Here is a 9,368-nt window from a genome sequence, read left to right on the forward strand (position 1 = left end):
TTGTAGGGGGCTGCAACCCTGTAGGTGCAACAACAATATGAACTAACCAGTATCCCCTGAGCTCGAGTCTCTAGCTGCATATGTAGCAGAAGATGGCCTGGTCGGCCATCATTGGGAAGAGAGGCCCCTTGGTCTTGCAAACTTTATATGACCCAGCACAGGGGAAGGCCAGGGCCAAGTAGTGGGAGTAATTAATTAATTAATTAATTTTTTTAAAAAAGGAAAGGAACAAGAGTGGATCCGGGTTTCAGCACTAAACGAGTGAGGGGGGGGAGGAAAGGGAACAGCTGTTCCTAGGTATGGTGTAGGAGAAAGTTCATTATAGATACATGGGAGAGCAGGAGAACACAGAGAGGACACAGCCACACTGAGTTGTGCCATGTAAGGAGAGGTGTCTGAGTCAGGGTTTCTATTCCTGCACAAACATCATGACCAAGAAGCAAGTTGGGGAGGAAAGGGTTTATTCAGCTTACACTTCCATACTGCTGTTCATCACCAAAGGATGCAGGACTGGAACTCAAGCAGGTCAGAAAGCAGGAGCTGATGCAGAGGCCATGGAGGGATGTTCATTACTGGCTTGCTTCCCCTGGCTTGCTCAGCTTGCTCTCATATAGAACCCAAGACTACCAGCCCAGGGATGGTCCTACCCACAAGGGGCCCTCCCACCTTGATCACTAATTGAGAAAATACCTTACAGCTGGGTCTCGTGGAGGCATTTCCTCAACTAAAGCTCCTTTCTCTGTGATAACTCCAGCCTGTGTCAAGTTGACACAAAACCAGCCAGTACAAGACGGGTAGGAGAGATGGGATAGAGGGGAACCAGGTACAGCAGCCAGGAAACCTAAAGGTACAAAGAGGGCAGGTAACCAAGATGGTTAGATTATATAAGGAAGAGCAGGCCAGCCCTCTTGGCCTGGAGAGTTCAGGGCATGGGGTGGTGGGGTATGCCAGCCAGGTGAGCCCTGTAACAGGTAGGAGTTGAGGAATGCAGAATAAACCTGACAGCCAGGTCCACTTTAATATGTTAAATGGTCACCTCACCCATCTGTCCTGGCTTTGAAACCTAACAAGACCCAACCAAGAATATTCCTAAATCCTTAAGAATCCCTGAGCTAGGGATGTAGCTCAGTTGGCTTACTTAGTGTACTTAGCATGCATGAAGCCCTGACTTCAGTCTCTATCACCAACAACTGAGTGTGGTAGCTCACGTCTATAGTTCTTGCCCTCTTGCAAGGTAGAAGCTTGGAGGTTCAGAAATTCAAGGTTGTTCTTTACTGCACAGAGTTAGAGGCCAGTGTACATGACGTCTCAAAAGGACTAAATAAATAAATAACATTTAAGAATGGCAATACCACAAAAAAGAAAAATTATGAATTAGAAAATTATCCCATTATCGTTAATAACATTAAGATGCGAAACTAATACCACATATTAATTTGAATACAACTTAAGCTTTGAGTCAGGTATGCATCCCCTGACCATCAGGTTGAGTCAGCCCTCTGGTGCTTTTAGATGTCTACATTCTCTACTGCGTGGTGATATGTCATATTGTTTATCATTGTGTTGCTTTCGTCATTTATCTTTACTGTTTTTAAGATGTGGTGGCTGGCTGACCTTTCAAGCTAACCTTGAAGCCCTGGGTGCAAGTGGTGCACCTGCCCCAGCCTCCTGAGTATCTCTCTGGAACTGCAGGGAGATACCATTGCACCATCACAAAGTTCTTGTTTTAAAACACACTCAAACTTGGCCTCTTTGGTTTCTTCCTGACTCTCAGATGCACATCAAAACTACTTTAAAATAAAGTTAATGAGGAATTTAGAAAAAAACAAAAACAATTATGTTCTGATAAGTTGTACCAGCTAGCTTCAAGCCCAGAATACCTACATGTTAGAGCATTTAAGTTCTTCTTTCCCTCTTTATTCTGCAATAAAAGCATCACTTGGCTCTACCATGTGGACCTTTTACAGGAGTAGATCCGAGGCAGAAATACAAACACCACCACTGAGTAGCATCCAGGACCCTTCTAGCATAGAGAGCTGATGCCACTATTTCCCAAAAAAAAGGAATGTTTCTCTATACTTTTTCTCTAATACTTTTTCTAAAACAGAAATCCTGTATTTTCTGTTTAATAAAGCAATGTTTTCCAAGACAGATGTGTTGTTAAACTCTGTAGATGTAGTTTCTGACTTCGGCAGTGGTTTGAGAGTCTAATCACTTACTCTAAAGATCTCAAACTCTCAGGATACAAAGCGCCACAATCTGAGCCTCAGTGGGATTATGAGGTAACCCATGTTGTGTCATCAAGAGATTTCCTAAGATCCCAGAATCAATCAAGAAAATAATGAAATATATTTGAATTGGTCAGCCATATATTCCAAACAAAATATATATTCCATGGCTTTCATGGAAAGGAGACTGTCTCTATTCTTAGCCCAAAAGTAGAGTGTATGGAATTTCACAGATCTGAGTGACAACCCGGATTCTGCCACTAATTAGCCGGGTGGCCTCAACTGAATGTCTCAGTGCCTCAGAATCTTGTTCTCCTCTTCTGCAACACAGGAGACTTTGGTAGTGAACTGAGACTATAAAAGAACTTAGTGTAGCATGCAGATTGTACAAGCTGTTATTGTTACTGGCACGTATGTGTATATGCATGTGGAGCTGGCCCATCTTATCTTTTCAGACAGGGTCTCTCACTGAAGCCCTAGGGAATCTGCCTGTCTCCACCTTCACAGTGATGGGATTAATTAAAGCACACATCACTATATCCAGCTTTTTTATATGACTTCTGGGACTTGAACTTGAGTCCTCATGCCTGCAACACTTTCCTGACTAGGAATTCTCTTTAGCTATTGTTAAGGTATTACACTATATTAACTATATTACCTATAGTTATTCCCTACCACTGTTAACAGCAACTTGTGTTTAGTATTAGCAGTTAACGTTCAGTCGTTTTCCCTCTCCCTCAAGGTTCAACAGACCAACATAGCATTTCTCTTTTAGTCTTTCTACAATGCATTTCCTTCCTAGCATTTTTTTAGCTCACATCCTTCTTGACCGACCCAGACAGTCCACCCACCACTCGTGTACAGAAAATAGTTTTCCTATCAGAGAGTTCAAACCTTTGAAGAGGATTAAACTGAAGACTGGAGATAAGACGAAGCTATATCTAGGGTGATCCTTGAGGTTTAAAAGAAGAAGAGCAGTTGAATTTTCTTGACTGTCAGGGATCTGGGGCTGCTGGATACTAAACAAGTCCCAGAAACTTCCTTAAGCAGCTCTATGTCCTTGTTAGGAAATATACCATACACTCTGAGACAATGTTATGGTTTGCAATGTCCCCTACGGACTCCTGTATTTAGACACTCGTCTCCACCTGGTGGTGGGTTTGAGAGGCTGTGGAAGCTATCAGAAATGGGACCTAACTGGAAGACACGGGGATACAGAGGTGGGCTTAAAGGTTGTATAGGCAGGCTCTGTTTCTAGTTGGATCTCTGCTTCCTTGCAGCTAAGATTTGAAGATCATGTCCTACTGCAAGCTCCCACCACCATGCATGGAATCCCTGCTACTTATCCACCACAATGAACTATATCTGTGGACTATGAGCCAAAATAAAGTTTTCCTTACATAATTTGCTTACTCCAGGTAGTAGGCCACAGTGATGTAAAAGTAATTAATACAGTGTTTTTTTTTAAAACAAACAAACAAACTACTGGACACAAAGGTTAAAACTAATCAGTCATTGTTCTAAGCCAACAATGACCCCCTGATCTGTGGCCCTAACTCAAAAAAAAGAATCTTCACAGGCATGGCCAAATGTGTTGACATGAATGAATGATTTGTGTTGCCTCTTAAAGTCTAATTTTTAAAAACAGAGCTAAGGAATGCTTTGTGCATCTCATAACTGGAGCCCTAGTCCTGGCCTGCTGTATTTGGTGACACCACCAACTGTTGGCAGGCACCATGTTCTTACCTTCCTTGTCATCCCTACCTGCATGGCTACCAGAGATGGTAGTGGGGTGGACGGTAGAAGCGACAGGGGCATCCTCTCTTTCTTGGTCCTTCTATTAGGACCACAAACATTTTCAGAGAATACCTTGTCTTCAGTAGAGTCAGGACAAGGCCACCTCCGCCTATCATAAGCCTACAAGTCAGAAAGTTACGGACACTCGTTTAGGTTCCAATTCAAATTCTTGTTGAATATAATCCGGTCAGGGCTAGTGAGACAGCTCAGCCAGTAAGCGCTTGCCTTGCAGGCATAAGGACCCAAGTTCAATGGCAGAATGCGTGTAAAAAAAAAAAAATGCTGAGTGTCACACATTTGTAATCCCAATACTAGTGAGACCCACTGGTCACCTAGCCAAGCCTAATTGGTGAGCTCCAGGCTGAAACTTTGTCTCCAAGGAGGTAGGAGAAGAGTTCCAGAGGATGGTGTCTGAGGTTGTCCTCTGCCTGTCACATACACCTACACACTTAAGTTCAACTGCACACACACATTAAAATAGAAAGAATACCATCATGCCACCACTTCCCTCCCCAGTTCAATGACATCCACAGACAGCTCTGGGAGGTGGTGCTAATGCAAATATCTGGGCAAAATCATCCTAAGTTTACTAATTTATCCTAATTTATCCCCACTCAGCCACATCCTCCCCAACTGTCTTTTAGCATTAATGCATTCTACTAGATTTATTAGATTAGGTTTTTCTGTTTCCCGCCCCTCTTGTTAACTACAGTCCAAAGACAACCAACCCCAACCCAGTCTTTTGTGATGCCTTCGATTTCTCCAGTGCTGGGGAACCCCACTGAACTGAGACTCCCTGCACCCTCCTCTGCGGGTGACCCCCTAGCCCCGGTGTCTCTCCTAGACTACCACGTTAGTCCATACCTAAGGCAGCCTCCGCCGCAGCTTCATTACACTCTGCTAAAAATCCATTTCTCATTGTAATTCCTTTGAACCAAGTGGGCTGCCCCCTCACTTCTCATCTCTAACTAGTTTGTCCCTGACAGGAAAATCACCATGAAATCCCAAGCCCTTCTCCCTCTCCAGAGCTCTTCACTAGATCACACCCTGAGGTCAGAAAACCTAATAATCTTCCCCGCAGAGACAGGGCTTAACTCTCTCCCTCCTAAGTCACATTAAAAAATAACTACCGTCGATGGCTGTGCTTTTCCGTCTGCAAACACGATGCTCTTACAATTTCTGTGGGGAAAATTTGTGTGGGTGAGAGACCAGTTCACGCTGAAGATCGGCGTGAGCCCTGCCTCTCTGTACGCACCGACCCAGAAGTAGCATCCAGAGGACTCTGTGTATAAAAGCAACCGAGAGCAGCAGAGCAAACATCATTTGCACAGGAGAACTGTACAGGACAACTTTTACTAGGGATCTGGGACTGGTACAGGCTGGCACTGCAATCCATTAGCAGACAACCTAGAGTTAAGTGGTGAAGCAAGCCTCCTCCTCAGCACTCTCAAGGCTCTTCCTGCATGGGCCCAGATGTCCCCATGGCCTCAGGTGGCAGCACAGGCTAGTCAGATCAGCCTGTCTCCCTCTCCTAGGCAGCAGGTCCTCAGAAATCCACATGGTCTCTGGTGGCAACCCAGACCATGGAGATCTGCTTGGCCTATTGTGGTAACTCAGGCCACAGACGTCAGCACAGAACCCCGCTGCAGCAGGACCACAGACCCAGACATGGCCCTTAATGGCAGCCCAGGGCAGAACCTTACCATGGCCTCCTAATATCTGTCTGTTCCTCAAGTCTCCAGTTCCACTTTTCTTTACAGGGTATGAACCTCTCGGCTTTGCATTCTCTTTCGTCTCTCCATCACATACCCCATCCTTCCCATTTCTCCATCACACATTCATTCATTCATTCATTGTAGTGGCACCTGTGGCCAGTGCTTGGGTGTCTTCCTTCCTGCCTCCCCAGGCCAGCAGGACCAGGACAGGTGAGGAGATGTTCTTTAGAAAAAAGTAACAGGGGCTGGTGCGATGGCTCAGTGGGTAAGAGCACCCAACTGCTCTTCCGAAGGTCTGGAGTTCAAATCCCAGCAACCACATGGTGGCTCATAACCATCCGTAACAAGATCTGACGCCCTCTTCTGGAGTGTCTGGAAGACAGTTACAGTGTACTTATATATAATAAATAAGTAAATCTTTAAAAACAAAACAAAACAAAACAAAACAAAACAAAACAAAACAAAACAGGATCCACCATTTAGCCTGTAGTTTATAACTGGTTTAAAGTCTTTTCCCCAGCCCAAGTCAGGGCCTCAGTCACTCTGTAGGTCAGACTGACCTGAAACTCATTATGCATCTTTGTTTCTTTTATGTTGATGTGATAAAACACTCTGGCAAGAGCGGTTTAAGGGAGAATGGATCTATTCGGCTCACAATTCCAATTCCAATCCACCGCAGCAGGAAAGTCAGGGATGCTAGGGTATGGAAGCAGCCAGCCACGTGGCATTCAGTCAGAAGCAGCGAGCATTGGATTAATGTGTGCACCCAAGTACTCAGTCAGCTCACATTTTTATACAGTCCAGATCGTCTCGCCTCGACTATGCAACCAAGATGATCCCCAAAGGCATCCCCAAAGCCCATCTCCTAGGTAATTCTAGGTTTTGTCGAGATAATAATTAACACTAATCACTACACTATGTATACTGGGATAATCTCAGACTCACATCCATTTTTCTCAGCCTTCTGAGTGCTGGGATTGCAAGTATGACCCACAGTGCTTAGCTGATGTTTTTACATTCTGCGTTGAAGTCATTCGTTCAAGATTATGCATTAATCACTAACAAGGCTCTACAGACTCGGGAGTAATAAAATACACAAGAGTGTATTCTCCTGAAGCAAACTTGTAGGGTATACAAATAAAACAAAAGTATGAAGTGGAGCAGAAACATTGGTACTAAGAATTATGGAGACAAAAATAAGCCGGGGTAGTAGTTTAAAAGGTGAGGGGTTATCTTACCAAAAAAAGAGGGGGTGGCTATATGGCCTGGGCTTGCTTGTGAGGACAGGGCTCCTCAGGGACAGGTGTCATAATGAGCCTCAGAGTTGGTGATGCTAAGGAATGTTGGAGCCATGGGGCGGGGTGGGGGGGTGGGGGGGAGTAAGAGTCTTGCTGGGAGCACCAGTTCTCCTCCTCGCTTCTGAAAATGGAAAAGCAAAGGTCAGCAGAGACCAGGAACTGTGACAAGTGAACCGGAGCCCACCTCACACTCAGGCAGGATGTAGAAAGCTCTAACACCTGCTTGATTATTTTAATGCTAGAAATTCTGTGGGGGGGGGTGTCTGGGGGGGGCACATGCACACATCAGAGGTTGATTCACTACATTATTTTATTATTCTTTGGTAATTTCACATATGAATACAACGTACTTAGACAGCATTCGCCTCATTCTTCAGCTGCGTCCTGATTTCTTCCATCTTCCTCCTAACTTTCCGATCTTCATATCTAGTTAGTACTGGCCACATGCACATGAGCATAGCGTTACCCTCCTGGAGCGTGGACCACTAAAGAAACCTGACTTTCCCTCCCTCGGTGTCGTGTATGTATTCCACCTCTGCTAGTGGGGTACCTGGGTGGACGCTGCTGGTACGGGTGGAGTCTGAGGTCTACCCTCTCCCTCCCTCAGTGGAGTCAGCCGTTGCTGTCCGCCACACCGAGGAAAATGAAGCCGAGTCTGGGACAAATAGGTCCCACAGGGCTCCGGTCCAACTGGGAATGCTGGGAGTGAGAAAGCTCTTAGAAAAGGAATAAAGGAGTTTGGGCGGCCAGCACTGGGCAGGTGGTCACAGTCCTGGGTCCCGAGGAGGCAGCTGTGGCTTCTACTCCAGCCACCAGTGCTCTGCGGTGAGCCTCTTTCAGCTGTGGGAGCCTGGCCCTGCAAACAGGTCCAAGGTGCTAGGATGAGTTCTTCATGGGAGAGAGCCCTCCCGCAAGCGCTACAGCTCAGGAAAAACAACAACATCAAAAAAAAAAAAAAAAAAAAAAAAAAAAACAGGTTCGGGCGGTCCTTGGCACTTTTATTCCACATAGACAAAGACCATGTAAACCTTGGGAGGTGGGTGGGATTTAGGGGGTAAATACATCCTATTGGCTTGAGGGGAAGATGCTGGCAATGCTCTATTTGCATGGGGAAGGATTGCGGGGTGTGGTGCGACTTGACTTACTGATTGCCTTAGTTGAAGGCCCTGATTGCGTGCACCAGAGAAGGCGTGGAGGCAGGGAGGGAGCAGCCCCACTCGCGCCATCTCAGATCTCCGAGACTGCCAGCGTTTAAGCAGGCTCCACCCCACGCGTCTCATGCCCACCAGGTGGCAGAGTCCACGTGCCCTACACCTCAGTAGCCATCACCCACCAAAAACCCCTCAGGTCGGGCTGAGGCTTTCTGTATTGTATTTTGAGACAAAGGTCTCTCCTTGAACCTGGTGATCGCTGATTCAACCAGAATGAGTTCCATGGACCTGCCTACCTAGCCCCGCCCCCAAAGCCCCAGGGTTCGGGGTACAGAGATGAACAGTCACACCTGGCTTTTCTGTGAGTGCTGGTTTGTGTGCTGATCTGAACTCGGGCCCTTCCTCCTCTTTTCACAGCAGGCACTTTAAGGACTGAGCTGGCTCCCTAGCCCCTCGGTTGATTATTTTATTATGGGATAAACTGTCCCCCAGATGCACATGCTGAAGCCCCAAACTCCTGTTACCTAGGATGTGACTGGAGTCAGAGACAAGGTCTTTATGGAGATAGTCGAGTTATAAATGAAGGCCAGGCGGGTGTGATGTAATCCTAGGACTCTCAAGGCTGAGGCTGGAAGATCACGAGTTTGAGGTCAGCTGGGCTACAGAGTGAGATCTTGTCTCAAAACAAACGTTAACACAAAAACCTAAGGGTGACCCCCATCCAGTGTGACTGGTGTGTGTCCTTAGAAGGGACTAGGACATAGTGGACCTAGAGGAAGGCTGAGGAAAGACAAAAGGAGACAACCAACTACATGCCAAATGGACCTCAGAGAGAAACAATCTGGCCAGTCCTTTGGTCTTGGGCTTCCCGCATCCAGATCTATGAGAAAGCTAACTTGTGTTGTTTAAGCTCTCAGGAGTAGGTTGTTAGGGACAAGCTGATGCACACCTTGATAGCAAACCAGTGGGTCCAAAAGCTTCATCCTTTATAGCCAGTTGTGGTTTGGAATAGAAATGTGAAAATGTGTCTCAAGAAGGAAAGGTGTGCGATGGATTCTGGAAGACTAAGAGCTGAGCACATGGCTATGCTGGTGAATCTGGGGGCTGGTCAGATGAGGAAGGGAGGGGGAAGGGGAGGAGGAGGAGAGGGAAGGAGAGGAGAGGGGAAGGGAGGGGAGG

The sequence above is a fragment of the Mus pahari genome, chromosome 16 (assembly GCF_900095145.1).
Source record: "Mus pahari chromosome 16, PAHARI_EIJ_v1.1, whole genome shotgun sequence".
Classification (NCBI taxonomy): Eukaryota; Metazoa; Chordata; class Mammalia; order Rodentia; family Muridae; genus Mus; species Mus pahari.